We start from the raw sequence: 20,135 nt of genomic DNA on the forward strand, positions 1-20,135 counted from the left end.
TATTGACGAAACCCTTAATCATCTTAAAAGAGACATTTATTTTCCACGAATGAAGGAAATTATTACACAAATAATTAAAGATTGTGACATTTGCCTAACACTAAAGTATGATAGACAACCTCACAGACCCTTCTTCCAAACCCCACCGGCACCAACAGGACCCTTGGATGTTATTCACATTGACATTTATGTAATCAACAACACAAATAATTTGACTATCATCGATAAATTCTCTAAATTTGCACAAGCATATCCGTTAACTAATAGAAATTCGATTAAAGTAATAGCAGCACTATCAAGTTTTTTCAGTACCTTTGGCCTACCAAAAAAAATTGTCTTCGACCAGGGTGCAGAATTTTCGGGAAATCTCTTCACCGATTTTTTTGACCCAATATAATATAGAAATTCATATTACTTCTTTCCAACAATCAACGGGTAATGCACCCGTCGAAAGACTCCATTCAACATTCACGGAGCTCTATAGAATTGTCGATAACCGCAGAAAGGAGCTCCAACTCCATTCTGAAAACGCAGAGATATTAACAGAAGCATTGACAACTTACAACAATGCGATACACTCTAGCACTGCCCATACGCCTTTCGAACTTTTTCATGGCAGAACCCACTTATTCGAAGAAACAATGAAATTCGACAGTCATCACGACTATTTGGCAAAACTGAATGAATTTAGGAAGGAATTATACCCCAAAATTCAAGAACAACTAGATAACCAAACAGGAAATAGGTTAAGCAAATTAAACAAAGATAGGGAACCACCTGTACAAGTCGAACCCGATGATGTTATCTTCAGGAAAGAGAATAGGAGAAATAAGATAACGCCTAGATTTTCTCTACACAAGGTTAGGACCGATAAAGGAGTTACACTACTAACAACCAGACAACAAAAACTACACAAGCAGAAAATAAGGAAGATAATCAGAAAAAATAATAACACTCAGTGAACTACTTCATTGCAGAACCACCTATTCCGCTACACAGTCCTTCTCTTTAGAAAGACTCAACGGATCTTCACCCCTCGCTTTCATTCATCTCGGAGATGCTCATATAACACAGAGCTATACAATCCTAACCCATGTCGTAGACGTCCAAGAATTTAAAGTATGCCTTTCCAGAATAAAAGACACATTAAAAGCCCTCAGACTAGATGAAACATTTGACATTTCACTAGGTATTATAAAAGGTAAACTACAACAATTAGAAGCCAGAATAGACACCCTTCTCCCACACAGTCGTACTAAAAGGGGTTTAATTAACGGCTTAGGAACCATCCTCAAGTCAATTTTGGGTAATTTAGACGACAATGACGGGCGAAATATACTCGCAGAAATCAATTCACTAGAAATTACTTCCAACGCATTAAAAGATGCCCAAGAAAAACTGGAAAATTTCGACAAGCAGGTCATTATTAGAATTAATAATATCACAGACCACATAAACAACGAACAAATCAAAATACAAAATTTTCTAAACGTAGCACAAAACTCTATCTTCAAGGAACTTAGGGAAGATAGGGAAAACATTTTTACACTCCAATACATTAATCGAATAAATTTCCACATTGATACTTTGAAGGAACATATTAATAATATAGCCTGTTGGCCAGCAAATTGGGCTTAATCCCAAAATTCTTGTTTAACAAACAAGAAATAAATACTATAAGAAATATGTTAACCACACAAAACATTATCCTACAACTAGATGAACACATCTATAATATACTTACACCACCATGTTTTACTTTTAAGAACAAACTATTGTTTAACGTTAAGATACCAATTTTCGATACACAAACCTATAAGTTCACCCACATCATACCCCTACCAGTAAATAATTCACATTTCATCATTTCCCCCGAATTCTTGGCACACGATAACTACACCTTACATCAATTTCACGAAAGCTGCCTTAAGGTCGAACAAGAGTTCTTTTGTCAAGGAACCCACACGGATTCGACAGCAAAAAACAACAAGTGTCTGTCAGATATCGTCAATAACGCAAAAGAAACAAAATGCGACATGATAGACACAGATCACGAAATGAATATATTCGAGCCAGAAAAAGGGTTTATTTTCGTTTTCAACGTAAGGAACACCACCCTTAAAGCAACCTGCAACGATGAAATTCTTTTAAATGGCTCTTTCGTAATCCGTTATAAGAACTGTACCTTATGGATAAACGGGATAGAATACAGCGACAGAGAACTGGTGGAACAAGATCATTTCACATTTGTACTTCCACCAGTCGGCAAGATAACAAAAAACCAAACGATCAAAACATTATCACTGGAAAGACTACACTTGGAAGCTCTTTCGACAGTTGGAAAAATCACCAAAATGAATAGTATGACACACTACAAATTTACGGCCATATACTCAGCGATATCATTGATCCTTATCCTGATCGTCATTCTCCGATTATGTCATAAACCACGGACCATCTTCCTTTCACACCCGCCGACCGTCACTACCTTGTTCGAGCCGGCCATCCCTTCGTTATGGCCCTCTTTCCACTCTAGGGGGGGAGGAGTTACCGCACACATTGTTGCGGACACGTCGCCGCCCCCCAAACCCCAGCGTATCGGACGAATGGCCATTAACCCGAGCACTGGCTAACAACGCTGAGTTTGGAAACCAGCGGAAATAACAAACCATCATATCAGCTACGCCAAATCTGCCATCTATGCAGATTCTCACCCGAATCTGCCAGATATGCATATTCCCAATCACACCATTCCATTTCCATTTATTCCATTGTATTCCTCAAGTTACTTTTAGTTTTGCACAAGAATAAAGAATTATTATATTTTTGACCACAGACAAAGAAGGTTGTCTTTCATTGAAGTTCCATTATTACAAATTATATATTGAAACACATTGGATTCGAATTGAAGAACATTGGATTCTACCCCAGTATATACATATATACTGTAATTCGCGCGCACACACACAAACACACACATATTCACACACACATGCACACTTGGTCCCCTTATTCAAAGACGTAAAAACTGGAGGAATATACAGTTACATACATACATGTACTTATGTATATATAGTGACATATCCACAGTCCCATAGACTTTAGCACATGCCTACTTATTCCACATATATGTACACCCATGAATCATCATCGAATGACCATAAAGTCATTGGACACCACAACTCCACACGAGTTCGACAGTAGAATAAACACAAGTCCCCAGTAGTAGACTAAACAATTTTATTGTCTAAACATCCTTTCCTATTTGTCGCGTTCACACGCTCAAAGTTCGGACCCGTTAGCTCGAAAACAAAATTATCAAATTTCAAAAGAGCACTTGTATCCAAGAGCGAATGCACTTGAATCCAAGAGAAATTAAATAATCAATTAAGCTCTCTCTTAGAATCTTTCGAAATCAATCAAGATCCACAAAAGCTCGAAACCGAGGTTTGATCGTCACCCATCCTAGTTCAATAAGTAGAGTTCAGTTTGAGACACGAAATTATTCGGTCGGTGTTCTTCATACATACAAATATCTTGTAACTTATTTTGGTTAAATAAAAATAAAATATATTTTTTTTTAACTTACAAAATAACAAGTATTTAATTGGCGCAGTCGGTAGGATCAAAAATTAAAATAATCCTTTCAGTACGGTATTGGTCAACTTAAAGGATAAGCTATACAACTAGCTATCCAGACCAACGAATTGATATAGTGATTAAAAAATTGATCCGCAAAAGAATCTACGTGCAAGTAGTATTCTAAATCGAAAATCCCGTGCGGTCGGAAATAAAGCTCAAACCCGAATTTTTAATTCTGTGACTTTTAATACAACCAAACCAAAATCCCGTGCGGTCAGAAATAAAGTTCAAATCCGAATTTTTAATTCTGTGACTTTAAAATAAAACAAAACCAAAATGGCAACAGTGCAACAACTCTCCGAACTACACCTAAATCAATTGCTACACCAAATTAAGGAGCTGCATTATTATGATGGCACACCAGGGAAGCTTTCAATATTCATCAACCAGGTGGATCAGCTGCTAACTCTGTACCCAACACAAGATAATCGGCAAGCTCACATAATCTACGGCGCTATAAAACGAGTTATAGTGGACAACGCCTTAGAAGCAGTAATCCAAGCAGGAGCAACAACATGGAGGGAGATCCGAGAAGCCCTTTCTACTTCGTTCAAGGATCATAGGCCATATGTAACACTGATGAAACAACTGGAGGAGACATCATATTCAGGAAGTATCAGTAAGTTTATCCAGATGCTGGAAGCACAGCATCGTAATATCTTCGATAAGCTAGAACTAGAATGTAATCCCGTAATTAAGAACAATTATTCCGATATGCTAAAATGGACTATCAAGTCTACTATCGATAAGAAATTACCAGATCGAATGTACATGTCGTTGGCTCGCAAGGATATTGACACTATCCCAAAGTTGAAACAAGCCACTATGGAACTTGGTCTTTATGACGCAAATCCAGAAGATATGTATTTTCAAAAATCTCACGATAATAATCGCAGGAATAAGGGAAATAAAAATTTAAATAATAATCAAAGATATTACAATAACAAACATAACACAAACTCTTATTATTCGTCTACGTATCAAAATAATAATCAAGCCAGTAACTCGAATCGAAACACCCAGAATCGAAATAACTCTACTATTGTTGACCCACAAGTCTATCACAATTTTAGGAACAAGTTAAATCAAGGTAGGCAGAATAATCCACTAAACCATCAGCCCTCTACTTCACACAACCCGAGTAGTAACGGTCCCGTTAAAAGACAAAGAGAAAGTAGTAGTGGACAGACCAAAATGGAGGTAGATGTAAATTTTCATCAAACTGCCTCGGAAACCCCGGACACGGGAGAAGAGGTAGAATCAGTCCATATGTAAGAATTACATATGAGAACAATCTTTACAAAGGTATGATTGACACAGGTTCGTCCATCAATATCATTAGGGAGAATTTTGCAAATTTGAAGGAGACTAAAAAAACCTCAAGGTATACACAATTAAGGGTCCAATAATACTAACGAAAAGCATAATGATTAAACCCAATGTAGTATGTCCGTTTGAACAAAAGTTCTATGTGCATAATTTTTCTCAAAAATATGATTTCCTGTTAGGTCGTCAATACTTAGAAGATACCAAAGCAAAGATTGATTATGAGAAGGAGACTGTAACCTTAGGTTCAAAAACCTATAAATTCAGATACGAGGATGAGAAGGGCGAGACCGCATCAACTAGATGCCTTGACCCAATCAAAAAGGGCGAGACCGCATCAACTAGATGCCTTGACCCAATCAAAAAGGGCGAGACCGCATCAACTAGATGCCTTGACCCAATCAAAAAGGGTGAGACCACACTAAAAAAGTGTCCCAGTCCAAAAGACAAAAAGGTTAACCCCAAAATCAAACAAAAAGTGGAGAAGACCGCACCCCTAAAGTGCCTTACTCCCAAAAGCAGTAAAGATGCTGAGGATTCAGATGCAATGCAATCCAATCCTACATCGATTGCTGACGAAACAATTAACTTCGCGATCAATAATGAATTACGCGAATGTAACGAGTTTAGGCTCGAACACCTCAATGTTGAAGAAAAGGAATGTTTAAAGAAGGTCCTATACCAATATAGAGACATTCAGTACAGAGAAGGTGAGAATTTGACTTTCACTAGTACCATTAAACACGTTATCCAAACTCAACATGAAGATCCGGTTTATCGCAAACCATACAAATACCCCCAGAGTGTTGATCAGGAGGTAAATAAACAAATTAAGGAAATGATAGAGCAGGGCATTATCCGAAAATCTAAGTCCCCCTATTGTTCACCTATTTGGGTAGTTCCAAAGAAGGCAGACGCCTCAGGTAAACCGAAATTCAGATTAGTAGTCGACTATAGGAATCTTAACGAAATAACAATAAATGATAAATTTCCGATTCCTAGAATGGACGAAATACTTGACAAACTGGGAAGATGTCAGTATTTTACTACTATCGATCTAGCTAAAGGTTTCCATCAAATTCAGATGGAGGAAAAGTCTATTGCAAAAACAGCGTTTTCAACCAAACATGGGCATTACGAATATACCCGCATGCCCTTTGGCCTTAAAAATGCACCGGCAACTTTTCAGAGATGCATGAACAACTTGTTAGAAGATTTAATCTACAAGGATTGTTTGGTATACTTGGATGATATCATAATTTACTCCACTTCATTGGAGGAACATATTTTATCATTGAAGAAAGTCTTTGGAAAATTAAGGGACGCTAACTTAAAATTGCAGTTAGATAAATGTGAGTTCATGAGGAAGGAAACAGAATTCCTAGGACACATTGTCACTACTAACGGAATTCGGCCTAACCCAAACAAAACGAACGCAATCACAAAATTCCCATTACCAAAAACTCCTAAACAAATAAAATCATTTCTAGGATTATGTGGATTCTATCGCAAGTTCATTCCTAACTTTGCTAAAGTAGTTAAACCTATGACCCTAAAGTTGAAAAAAGGAGCGGTAATCGACACCAAATGCAGAGATTATGTAGAGTCATTTGAAAAACTAAAGGTATTGATGACTTCAGACCCGATTTTAATCTACCCTGATTTCTCAAAACCCTTTTCTCTAACAACTGACGCTAGCAATATAGCAATTGGTGCTGTTTTGTCACAAAACCATAAGCCCGTATGTTACGCAAGCAGAACGCTAAACGAACACGAAATAAACTATGCTACTATCGAAAAAGAATTGTTAGCTATAGTTTGGGCAACTAAATATTTTAGGTCATATCTATTCGGAAGGCCATTTGAAATATTAAGTGATCACAAACCATTGGTGTGGCTTAACAACATAAAGGAACCTAACATGAAACTACAAAGGTGGAAAATCAAATTGAATGAATTTGATTACAAAATTAAGTATCTTCCAGGCAAAGAAAATTATGTAGCGGATGCTCTTTCCCGCACAGTAATAGAGGAAGCCATGGTTGGCGAAATTGCTGATAGCATGGATGCAACAATTCATAGCGCTGCTGAAGATAACTTAAATTACATTTTTAATGTACAACAAAACAAAATTAACAAAATTGACCAGCTAAACAAAAACAGACATAGTTATGATGTTGATACGAAATACAGGCAATCACCATTAGTCAAAAGTAAGGTGACCAACCCGTTTAAGAAAACAGGTCAGATTAGACAAGTGGATGATAAACACTTCGAGGAAACAGAGGCAGGAAAATCGTACATTACAAGTCCAAGTTCAAAAAACAAAAGAAAATTAACAAAAGTAAATACGATAATTCCAGACCCGTCGAAGAAGATTAAAAGATGCCCCGTATCCCCCATAATGATTATAAGTCTGGCAATCATCGCTCTCATCACCGTAGCCCAAGGCAATAGCATAGAAGTAAACACAATAAGTGCTAAAAATGGATACCTATTATTTCAGACAGGAGTTACGGAGATACCAACGAGTTACGAATATCATTACTTAAGCATAAACATAACTAATACCATGTTAATGTTTGAGAATTTGTTGGATGAAGCGAAACATTTTCCTGACGTAATCCAAATAGATTACTTAGTTGAAAAACTAAAAAGGGAAATAAATGGTTTGAGAATAATCAAGAGAACCAAACGAGGTCTAGTAAATATTGTAGGAACAGCATACAAATATTTATTTGGCACACTAGATCAAGACGACAGAGATGAGTTAGAAAGCAAAATTAATAACTTGTCAGAAAATTCCGTTCAGAATCATGATTTGAATATGATTATTGATGTGATTAACAGCGGGATAGATATCATTAACAAATTGGAAATTGAAAACGAAAAACAACAACAGGTAGCAGTACTTATTTTCAATTTACAACAATTCACTGAGTATATTGAAGACATAGAAATGGGTATGCAACTCACGAGACTGGGAATCTTCAATCCGAAGTTACTTAAACATGATTATTTAAAACAAGTAAATTCTGAGAAAATGCTAAAGATTAAAACATCCACTTGGCTAAAAACAGATACAAACGAAATTCTAATAATTTCCCATGTTCCTACTGAGATAACAAAAGTCCCAATATTCAATATAGTTCCATATCCTGATGAGTCCAACTACATCCTTACTGAATCCATATTTGATAAGTTTTATATTTACGAAGATAAGGTCTATAATACACACACAGGTAAACCTATTTTCGATAAGTGTTTAATAGGAATTATTAAACAAGAACCCACTGAATGTAAATACACTAAAACACACAAAGATTTCCAAATCAATTATGTTGAACCAAATATATTAGTCACTTGGAACATTCCGGAAACAATTGTTAATCAAAATTGTATCAACAATAGAGTTTCTATACATGGAAACAACATTATTAAAATAAAGAATTGTACTATGCAAATAGATGAATTCATAATTTCAAACAACCTTGCAGATTTTACACAGTCAATTTATATTGTAAACAACATTACCAAAATAGAACCTTTGGCATACATTCAGACAAGAGATATAATTGAATCCCATGTAAAATATTACAGCATGTTTCAAATCATATGTCTTACATCCTTTGTTATTACAATCCTAAGTTTAATATTGTATGTCAGTTATAAATTTAAGAGTATACCTAAGAAACTCATTGTTAAATATAAGAAAGCACAAGAAGAACAACCGATCCCGGAACAAATTGTAAATGATCAGATCATACCGGAAAATAACATTATGATTTATCCCACGTTATCCGCCTGAGGACAGGCTAAATTCAAAGGTTAGGGGAGTGACATATCCACAGTCCCATAGACTTTAGCACATGCCTACTTATTCCACATATATGTACACCCATGAATCATCATCGAAGGACCATAAAGTCATTGGACACCACAACTCCACACGAGTTCGACAGTAGAATAAACACAAGTCCTCAGTAGTAGACTAAACAATTTTATTTTCTAAACATCCTTTCCTATTTGTCGCGTTCACACGCTCAAAGTTCGGACCCGTTAGCTCGAAAACAAAATTATCAAATTTCAAAAGAGCACTTGTATCCAAGAGCGAATGCACTTGAATCCAAGAGAAATTAAATAATCAATTAAGCTCTCTCTTAGAATCTTTCGAAATCACCCATCCTAGTTCAATAAGTAGAGTTCAGTTTGAGACACGAAATTATTCGGTCGGTGTTCTTCATACATACAAATATCTTGTAACTTATTTTGGTTAAATAAAAATAAAATATATTTTTTTTAACTTACAAAATAACAAGTATTTAATTATATACATATATATATATAAAATTAAAAAATTTGTTAAGCCAAAAAAGTATTTTAATATTATATATTAACATCTGTACTTAATGTAAATAGCTAAGTGTAAATATCTTTATATAAATATATGTATGTAAATATTAATATAATAAAATACAAATAAAAACAACAGCAACCAAAAAAAAAATGTGTTTTTTTCAAGGCCTTTAAAAATTAAAAATTCACCCCAAAATCAAGAAAATAGATTCTTATATCTCGGGCCAGTTTTCTTAATTCAAGATAGCTTGCCTTTAAATTTAGATAAAAAAAAAAGTCGCATTTTAGTGGTCAAATAACCCTAAAACTAAGAAAAATCTTTCTAAATTTAAGAAAAATGTACCTCTTATTACAGAAAATTTTTCACATACTTAGGGCAAGTCGCCCTAAAAACAAAGACATTTTTTCTACATTTAAGAAAAATCGCCTTAAATCTGAGGAAGTTTCTTTCCCGATTCTAGTGCAAATTTTTCTAAAATTTAGGGCGACTCGCTTTTGGAGCCATTTTCAGGGCGAATTTCTAAATCTACGGGCGAAAAGTGTACTTTTTAGGGCGATTTCGGGTTAACATTTTTATGAGTGTGGAGACGAGCCAGAATCATCAGATTCGCCAGCCCTTGAGCCGGCTGAGATAGATAACCCCGTCTCTACAGATCCCGAAATAGAGGAAAAAGATATAAACAACCTCACTATTTCTGCAGTCCTCATTCAATCTGAATCATCAGATCAGGACCTCACGGACACGGATAATAACGACAGCATTGTAGAAGTAAAACCGACCACAATGGCTGACGAAACTATTGCCCAAAGGGCATACATAAAGGAAGTTTCAAGTGCCATTCCGGAGTTTAACGGACAAAAGCTTCACCTACACTCATTGCCCTTTGGGCAATAGTTTCGTCAGCCATTGTGGTCGGTTTTACTTCTACAATGCTTATTATCGTTATTATCAGTGTCTGTGAGGTCCTGATCTGATGATTCAGATTGAATAAGGACTGCAGAAATAGTGAGGTTGTTTATATCTTTTTCCTCTATTTCGGGATCTGTAGAGACGGGGTTATCTATCTCAGCCGGCTTAAGGGCTGGCGAATCTGATGATTCTGGCTCGTCTCCACACTCATAAAAATGTTAACCCGAAATCGCCCTAAAAAGTACACTTTTCGCCCGTAGATTTAGAAATTCGCTCTAAAAATGGCTCCAAAGGCGAGTCGCCCTAAATTTAAGAAAAATTTGCCCTAAAATCGGGAAAGAATTTTTCTCAATTCTAAGGCGATTTTTCTTAATTGTAGAAAAAATGTCATTGTTTTTAGGGCGATTCGCCCTAAATATGTGAAAATTTTTCTAAAATTAAAGGTACATTTTTCTTAAATGTAGAAAAGTTTTTCTTAGTTTTAGGGTTATTTGACCACTAAAATGCGACTTTTTTTCTAAATTTAAGGGCAAGCTTTCTTGAATTAAGAAAAAATGTAGTTACTTGTAGGGCAAGTAACCATTATAATAAGGGAAATTTGCCATCCTTTTAGGGCTTTCACCGATAAAAATAGTCAAATTTTTCTAAATTTAAGGGCAAGCTGCCTTGAATTAAGAAATGCTGGACCGAGATATAAGAATATATTTTCTTCTTTTCGGGGTGAATTTTCTATTTTTAAAGGCTAGTCGCCTTGAAGACAAACACAATTTTTTTGTTGCTGTTTTTTAATTATATTTTTTTATATTTACATACAAATATTTATATAAAGATATTTACATTTATTACATATATAAATAACTAATATTAAAAATAAAATTTAGGTTTAAACAATTTTTTATTTCCCAGCTTGTGCGTTTCGGTGGGGGGGAATTTGAGATCTTTTAGCTTAACAATTTTTTGCCCTACAGTTCCTAAAAGTTCATAACTTGTGAAGTGGTCATTTAAATTAACTTCCTTTTCATCGCACAAAAAGGATATTTCATTGTAATAGGTACAAATTTCTAAAATTTCGTACACTTGTATATTTGGCAGAAATGTATATACAATCATTTTTTGTTTGTAAATGATATTTTTTTGTTTAATATAAGAATAGCAAGTGACGTTTTCTAAATGTAAAAAAAATGTACCAAGTTCATTTCTATATATAGAACTTGTAGCTAAGCACTTAGACTTGCTTAATATTATGTCTTTAAAATTGAAATTTTGAATAAGGCCTGCAAAATGTAGGGACATTTTTTTGCCAAGGACGTTATTACATTTTTCCGCGAAGTTATATTTTTAGCATAGGTTTTCAATCCTTTGTGCTTGGCCTCAAAAGGAAAAGTCCACAAATCCTTAATTGGCCCTGATTCCTGAATAATGTTATAATAATGTAATAAAAAATGATGTTTTGGCTTGAGATTGTCATTAAATAGAATAGTATATTCTCTGTTGTGATATTTTATTATTTCTTTTAAAAGCTTCAAATCGTTTACTGTATATTCTGAGTATGTTATTATATCAATTAATTTGAGCAGATTTTTAACGAATTTCCAAACATCATCATCGATAGGAACTAAGTCACCGACCATTATTGGGAAGAAAGTTGTAAAGGTAAGCAGCTCACGGGCAGTGGCTTTTATATTACATTTTTTTAAATTATTTAATTGGAAAGGCGGACAAATATTTCCGATTTCAGATGTTCCATATTGAAAATTTGTCTTCCTTAGGTTCAACGTTTCTAAGTCAAATGTTTTTTTACTAATGTAATGCAAAATAATTTTTGAAATATCATATCGTAAAATACCTTCAAATACGTCATGAAGAATATCTACCGAAAAGTTTTTAATGGCTGAAAAGTGAGGGAGTTTGTTGAAGGCACACTCTGATTTTATTCCTGTAAGTGTTACGTCAGATTTTCCTAAGTCCTCTTTGTAATTATCTTCGGTTCGCAATGCTTCAAATTTGACTTCATAAGCTATTGCAGTCTCTACCTTACTCAATTTACAAAACCTACAAAAATAATTGCTAGAAAATGATGTAGTAAAACCTAAAACGCTGTTAAGCCCCAGATTATCCCCCAAAATAAGGCCCAGAACAAAATATAATTTGTGTAGCTCACCGTTAACTGCTACTTCTACCCCATCATTTTCTAGATCTTGTAAGAGCTCTATTAATTTATACAAACACCGTGAGTAGCCTAACGACTTAATATCTGCCGAATTGAATAGTGCAGCGCAAAAAATATTATTATACTCTATTAGAGCTGTGGGAAATGACAAATAAACTCCCTGAATCGGTGCACAATGTGGCCCCAAGGGGTTGTTTATCTCGAAGTCATCGAAATATAGGAAATAGGGTAAAAGAATTCCATTAGGTTTATTGAAATTCAACTTCACCTTTTTCCATAAATAGCCATTGACAAAATTGCAAAAGTTTTTTTGGTTTTCTAATAATTGAAGCCTTTTTACGAAACATTCAAGTACCCTTGGCATTTCAAAGAACTGTTTAATGTGAAACTGTAATGGAATAATCGCGCCTTGTGTTTTTTTAGACTTTAACGTCATTCTGTTCTTAAATCTCTGCGAACTTACTCTGTCAACTATTGTATTTATTAAAGGGTCTTGATATAAATTCTTTTCTTTCAGAATTTTTAATAATTTATGCTCACTGCTCACAGTTTTGAACGGATTTTGACAAAAATTTAAGATGTGCTCAATATTAAAATTTGAAGAATCTTTTAAATTGGAACGAACTGTTTGTAGTTCCCTTACTAACGGCGTTGTAATGTATTTTTTAATTTCACTTTGCAACTTGAATACGTCTTGACGAGGAATACTTAGTTTTGAGCATAGGGATAAGGTAAACTTTTCGGTGTTATTCATCAAATTTGTACTAGTCGGTTTGCAGTTCAAGGGCACATCTGTACTTAAATTGTTTTCTATTTGGAACTCAGAGATCTCATTTATACTCGATTCGGATGATTGGCTTTGCAAATTTGGGATATTTGTAGAAAATTCAAACACATTATTATTATGGAGGCTATTGCAGTGAATGTTTTTGTTCTGAATATGTTTGTGCAACGATTTAATACTGGAAAATGATTGATTGCACGTTGAAAAACAGCAAGGTAAGTTAATGAGGACACTAAGAGTATGAAATTCTCGCATATGGGAAAGAAAATCCTCGCATTCGGAAAAACTTAAGGAGCAAATTTTACACTTCAGTGCCATTTCAATAAAAAAAAGTAAACTAATAGAGAATTAAAAATAAAAACTTAAATCCTAAACTTCAGTGCCATTTCAATCAAAAAAGTAAACTAATAGAGAATTAAAAATAAAAACTTAAAGCCTAAACTTCAGTGCCATTTCAATCAAAAAAGTAAACTAATAGAGAATTAAAAATAAAAACTTAATAAAAAATAAGAATTCAAAATATATGAAAAAACATTAAGCAACGCTGTTCTTTAATACTAAATTATTAAGGTCATTAAGATGCTCTGAAAGCGCCCTGATTTTCAAGTCAGTGCTTAAGTCAATTTCATATATTCCTCTTTGAATAAATGTCCAAAATAGTTGGCATTCTTGTGGATACTCGATATTAAAGCAAAATATATCTTAAAGCATATATCTATACTTTTTTGAAAGCTTGGCAAACAATAAAAAATTCCAGAAACATAAATGTAAAAATTTGTTAAACTAAAAATACCACTTCCGATGCAGCAAATGAAGGGTTGAAGTTTTGTTCCTTCAGCGTAGCAATTTTCTGTTCGCTCTTTTATGTATGTTTGGAGCTCAGCTACAGAAGGCTTCACCACGATGAACGTATTCCTGGAATCGACGATAGTGTGCTTTGCTGCTGTTTTGTTACCTTCCGTTTTTTTCCCTCTTGTGGTCGGTATTAAAACAGCATGAATGCACATCCATATAATTATTTCCTTTAAAGCTATGTGAAAATTAAAATATATAAATAATTCTTATAATAATATTATAATATGAAAATATATACCTTCTGACTGCAACTCTATGCCACTTAAAAGATTTAAACTTTGTAGTTCTCGGACTTTGGACTTCAGCAAGGGCGCGATATTAAACTGAAACGCCTCCCATTTGTCCACAAAATTATGGGTTTTTGAAGGGTATAGCCTGTTAAAATCGTCTTCAATCTTAAAAAATAGTGTCTAAACATGTTACATTTATTACGTTACATTTCAACATTAGATTAAATTACCAGGTCATAACCAAAGGACTCGTTTAGTATCGGGAACTCCTCAAAAACCGTGGCAAGATTTGCTTTCGATTGTATTAAACTGAATCTCCACTGATAAGTTATCCTCCAATAGTTTGCTTCGGGCGTACACAGTTTGCAAGAAAATAGTCCACGATTACACGGCTCAATTCCTTTCTTGTTCGAGCGTTTAGGGTTTTCAGGTCGCGAAAACTATTTAGGATTAGTTTTCCCCTGTCACTCTCGGCAATTATTTTTGTAATTTCCACATGTGATGTAGTCGACTCTAAAGCAAAACTGTTAGCTGCGGGCTGAGGAAAACCGACTTCATCCTGAAAAAAATAAAGTACAAGCCTTTGAATTTGCGCATCAGAAAAGTGCAACAAGCCACCGGAACTACAAGTGCACCCGCGAAATACTCGGTGTATTTGGCTACTGCGTAAAAGGGTGCGAGTGAGTGTTGTGGCACAATGTCACCCGACACACAAGCGAAGATCGGTCGCAGGTCATTTTTTGTATGCATGCAAAATTATGCGTGCGAGCAAGACGGTCTAAGAAAAGAAGGGTGCAAGAAAACACCCAAAAAAAGGTCATATGCGTGTTTTTGTTTTTGCCTGTTTGACGAATCCGAGTTCGACTATAGATACATACATATATGCAATGTATAACTGTACTAATAAGAGTTCGAGACAAAAACACAAGGCCATGGCGTCATAAACACAACGACGCAATTATGCAGCAACACATATATAAGTTAACAACCAACTCCCAGCTTAGGCTGAGCAGGCCAGTTCTTATCTCCTTTATTAATATTAATCATTTATCATGTTTATCATTCTCTAGTATTAATCACTTTTTATTATTATTATTATTATCATTATCATGCATGGTCCACCCTAAAATTAGGTCGGGTTTATTGGCCCTAAAGCTGAGCCAGCACATTGTGCCATTCCGACCCGTGGCTCCCTCTTATTGGCTGACAGCGATCGTATGACTTCTGCAAAATGTGCAAGGTCAGCGGTCTGCCACGGGCAGCCGGATATGCATGAGCTTTTGTTCAATCTTGAGTTTAGTTTTAATTTGGATTTGAAATAAAGAGCACTTGCTCTATCACAAAACTCCGGCCTTAGCCGTTAAATCATTTTAATTATTGAATTTGGTTATCGTGCCGTAAAGGCCGTGACAACGGAGATAAGTATCTCCCACCATATACATACTTCGGAAGAAGCAAGGAGTCGAAGCGACCACCCGACTCCCCAGTGGCTGCCAACCTTGGCGGTCACCAATACTCAACCATCGGCAGTACCATACTGCCAGCCCCTCACGGATATATTACCTACCGGCTCTACTCCTGCCGCGGAGGCTCCGCCAGCCGGACTTGGACAATTAAATAATTGGCGCCCAACGGATTAATATTATTACTAATATTCGAATCCCACCCCTGAAGTTGTACATTATGTAAGTAGCTGAGTGCCGACAATAGCCAAGGTCTACACATACACAACACACAAATACCAGTGCATACAATTTCCTATGCCCAGCAATAGGAATTTTTTACATATACAGAAAAAGTGACTCGATTTTCGATTTCTGATCCAGATTTTTATGAGTGCGAGGCAAAAATAAATAAAATAAATAACTCAAGTTACGTACACTCGTACTGGCGATTTTTATGTGAATAAATTATTCAAATATTTAATTACAAGGTACTTCCATGTTCTGCGTGTTGATTTAATTCTGTTCGATCTGAATTTTTTAAAGTGCATTATAAATAAAAGAAACCGTAGTTCTCAAATAACGCACACTGGTGCCAAGACAATCAACATTTGTATGAATTAATTATGCAAAGGAATATTTTATTTCTCTGTTAAGGTTGGTCTCTATACGCATTCAGAGGTCCCAGTCGTTTTCCCCCTGTGGTTTGCTACAAATTTACCCACTGTGCTTATGTTGAATTTTGTACCAAAGTTATCCAGTGTGTCTGTGCTAATATTACACCCAGTCGAATTGACCTATACTTGTTGTCACCGTTCTGTATTATAGTTTGTTCTTGGGACAAATTAATCCAACATTTTTGTGTTTTAGGTGACGATCTATTGTTTTTCGCTAATTTTTTCGGCTTCACATCACCAAAGTGGCCCGTTGAAACATCTTGTCTTGAACCCAATCGTTAAAATTCTTGTACGCGTCCTTTTAACTGCCAATGAGTTGGGAGTATAGAGAAGTAAAACAGGAAATTGATAGCGACAATAGCGAAGATAGCGAAGAAGTAGGATTTCGCCCCGAAGTTAGGGACACAGATCAACAAGAATTGAACGCAGAGATGATCCAAGCGCTTGTCGCAAATGCGGTCAGCGCCGCCCTTAACGAACAGGAGGAGCGGTTAAGAAGCGATTTCGCCACAGAATTAGAAGCGGTTAGAACATAGGTTAGCGCGCTGTCAGTGCAAGCGCCGCAGGTAGAAGTCTATAAAAGAGTAGTACCAAACCCTGCAGTAAGATGCGATGTCAAGTTAGACATAGTAAAGTCTCTGCCGACGTTCAGTGGAAGCCACGATGAGTATGTTTCGTGGAGACAGGCTGCATCAGATGCCTATGAAGTATTCAAGAAATACGACGGCAGCGAGGCACACTACGAAGCTGTGGTCATAATTAAAAACAAAATTTGCGGACCCGCTCGGTCACTACTCACGTCCCACAGTACAGTGCTAAACTTCGATGCAATTATAGCCAGACTAGATTGCACATATGCGGACAAAACGTCCTTGAGAGTGCTACGGCAAAATTTAGAAATGGTTCGGCAAGGAGACTCCGACCTTATGGCATACTATGATGAGGTCGAGAGGAAACTCACACTTGTCACTAACAAAATAGTCATGTCACATAACTCGGACACAGCAACTATCCTAAATAAGGAAGTTAGGGATGACGCCCTTATTGCATTCATTGCAGGGCTTAAAAGACCACTCAAGTCACTTGTGCTGCCGGCACAACCCAAAGACCTTCCGTCTGCACTAGCGTTTGCGCGAGAGGCAGAGAACAGCATTGAAAGAAGTGCGTTCGCGGCATCCTACGCAAAAGCTATAGAAGACAAGTCTCATTTCAATGAGGGCAACAGGCGCAATAGCAAGGGTCAGGGAAAGCAATGGAGAGGCGAGGATAAAAATCCACACTTTGTCCCTAAACAAAACCAAAGTAAATCTCATGAGAACAATCCCTGGCCAAAGCGCAGGGATCCTGAAACATTAGACCAGAATAAAGTTCAGCCCATGGAGGTAGACCCCTCAACGGCTAAATTTAGACAAGAAACAAACTGGGGAAAGCCTCAAAGTAACAACAATTACAAAAGGCAGAACTCGTCCCAGCGGCAATCAGGCCAAAGACGCCAGCGCGTCAACAATATAGCCCAACCCCAACAGGAGGTGACAGATTATGCCGCCACAGCTGAGGCTGAGGTTGCCACCATCAAGGAAGATAGCGACTCCGCCGAGCTTTACGACCTCCTCCATTTTTTAGGGAGCGTTCCCGACTGCCGTTCGTCGAGCGACAGTTGGCTGGCAAATCAGTAAAAATTCTCATCGACACCGGGGCGGCAAAAAATTACGTGAAGCCCGTAAAGGAGCTAAGAAACGTAATGCCGGTCGAAACCCCTTTTACTGTGAGCTCTATCCACGGCTCCAGTGATGTCAAATACAAGTGCATAATGCGCATTTTTGGACTAGACGTCTCATTTTTCCTCTTGGATACATTGAGCACGTTCGATGCTATAATAGGCTTCGATTCGCTAACGCGAGCAGGAGTAGCATTGGACCTAGGCAACAGCGTAATAAAATACGCAAATGTCACCGAAAAGCTCAAATTTTTTGACTGTCAAAATGTCAACTTCACAAAAATCGATGACATAGTGGTGCCAAGTTCGGCTAAAGCCGAATTCAAAAAAACTATTCTGAAAAGAATTAAGGTGTTTTCAACCTCTAACGAGGCGCTCACCTTCAACACATCGGTCATCGCTACTATTCGAACTACGAGTGACGAACCTGTCTACTCCAAGTTATACCCCTATCCTATGGGGGCAGCAGACTTTGTAAACAATGAAATCAAAGAGCTGCTGCAAAATGGCATAATCAGGCCGTCCAGATCCCCATACAACAGCCCTGCCTGGGTAGTTGACAAAAAAGGGACTGATGATAATGGCAGTAAAAAGAAGCGATTAGTAATCGACTTCAGGAAGCTGAACGAGCGAACAGTCGCCGATCGCTATCCCATGCCGAGCATACCCATGATTCTAGCGAACTTGGGAAAAGCCAAATTTTTTACTACCCTAGACCTGAAGTCAGGGTACCACCAAATATACCTGGCTGAAAAGGTCAGAGAGAAGACTTCGTTCTCAGTTAATGGTGGGAAGTACGAATTCTGCCGACTACCCTTCGGCCTAAAAAATGCAGGGAGTATTTTCCAAAGAGCCATCGACGATGTGCTGCGGGAAGAAATCGGCAAAATATGCTATGTCTACGTTGACGATGTTATCATCTTTTCCGAAAATGAAACGGAACATGTTAAGCATATTGACACGGAATAGGCGCGGTATTATCCCAGAATAAAAGACCTATTACCATGATTTCACGCACACTAAAAGACTGCGAGCTGAACTACGCCACCAACGAAAGAGAATTATTGGCGATAGTCTGGGCAATAGGCAAACTCCAAAATTACCTGTACGGTAACAATGAAATACGGATCTTTACAGACCACCAGCCTCTCACGTATGCGGTATCCGACAAAAATACCAACGCTAAAATCAAGCGATGGAAAGCATTCATTGATGAGAACAACGGGAAAGTATTTGACACACCAGGAAAACAAAACCTGGTAGCTGACGCATTATCGAGGCAACCCCTGAATAACTTAGAGGCTGAAGCCCAGTCTGACGCGGCCACGGTGCATAGTGAGCTTTCGCTCTCATACACCATTGAGACCACAGACAAACCTCTTAACTGCTTTAGGAACCAAATTATTTTGGAAGAAGCGGACCAACCGCTTCGGCGAGATTTCATAGTCTTCGGAATTAGAACTCGCCATATCATCAATTTTAACAACAAAGACTTGCTTGTTGAATCCGTTAGAGAGATCATCAACGCCAACGTTGTGAACGCGATTCACTGCGATTTCCCTACACTGGCTCGCATCCAACATGCCTTGAGGCAGGAATTTCCTGCGACAAAGTTCTGGCATTGCAAAACCTTTGTCAGTGACATAACCAACGCTAATGAACAGTTGAAAATCACTAACACTGAGCACAATCGCGCACATAGAGCTGCCCAGGAGAACGCAAAACAAATTCTCCGGGATTATTACTTCCCGAACATGTCAAAATTAGCTAGCGAAGTGGTCGCAAATTGCTAGGTCTGCAATAAAGCCAAATACGACCGCCATCCCAAGAAACAGGAATTGGGAACTACGCCCATCCCATCATACGTTGGGGAAATGTTGCATATCGACATTTTTTCGACGGACAAAAAAACTTTCTTAACTTGCATCGATAAATTTTCCAAATTCGCTATCGTACAGCCCTTGACTTCTAGGGCAATAATAGATGTGCGAGCACCTATTCTTCAGTTAGTAAATTTTTACTCTAA

At 36.9% G+C, this 20,135-nt stretch overlaps 1 long non-coding RNA gene across 3 annotated transcripts in view; it reads right to left on the reverse strand.

Annotated features, from left to right (window-relative positions):
- Window positions 1-13,673: 13,673 nt before the first annotated feature.
- Window positions 13,674-20,135, reverse strand: part of LOC110187613 (uncharacterized) — a 157,340-nt gene continuing 150,878 nt past the window's right edge. The window contains exons 1-4 of one of the 3 annotated variants that reach the window (XR_015272536.1): window positions 17,192-17,308; window positions 14,504-14,832; window positions 14,282-14,438; window positions 13,674-14,218 (exon numbers count right to left, since the gene is read on the reverse strand). This is a non-coding gene — a long non-coding RNA (uncharacterized LOC110187613). Of the gene's footprint in view, window positions 14,219-14,281; window positions 14,454-14,503; window positions 14,833-17,191; window positions 17,309-20,135 lie in introns of those variants that run through there. The other 2 variants (XR_015272535.1, XR_015272537.1) reach the window with 2 other exon arrangements.

The sequence above is a fragment of the Drosophila serrata genome, unplaced genomic scaffold (assembly GCF_035046125.1).
Source record: "Drosophila serrata isolate PLE 108 unplaced genomic scaffold, ASM3504612v1 contig_293, whole genome shotgun sequence".
In the NCBI taxonomy this organism is placed as follows: domain Eukaryota; kingdom Metazoa; phylum Arthropoda; class Insecta; order Diptera; family Drosophilidae; genus Drosophila; species Drosophila serrata.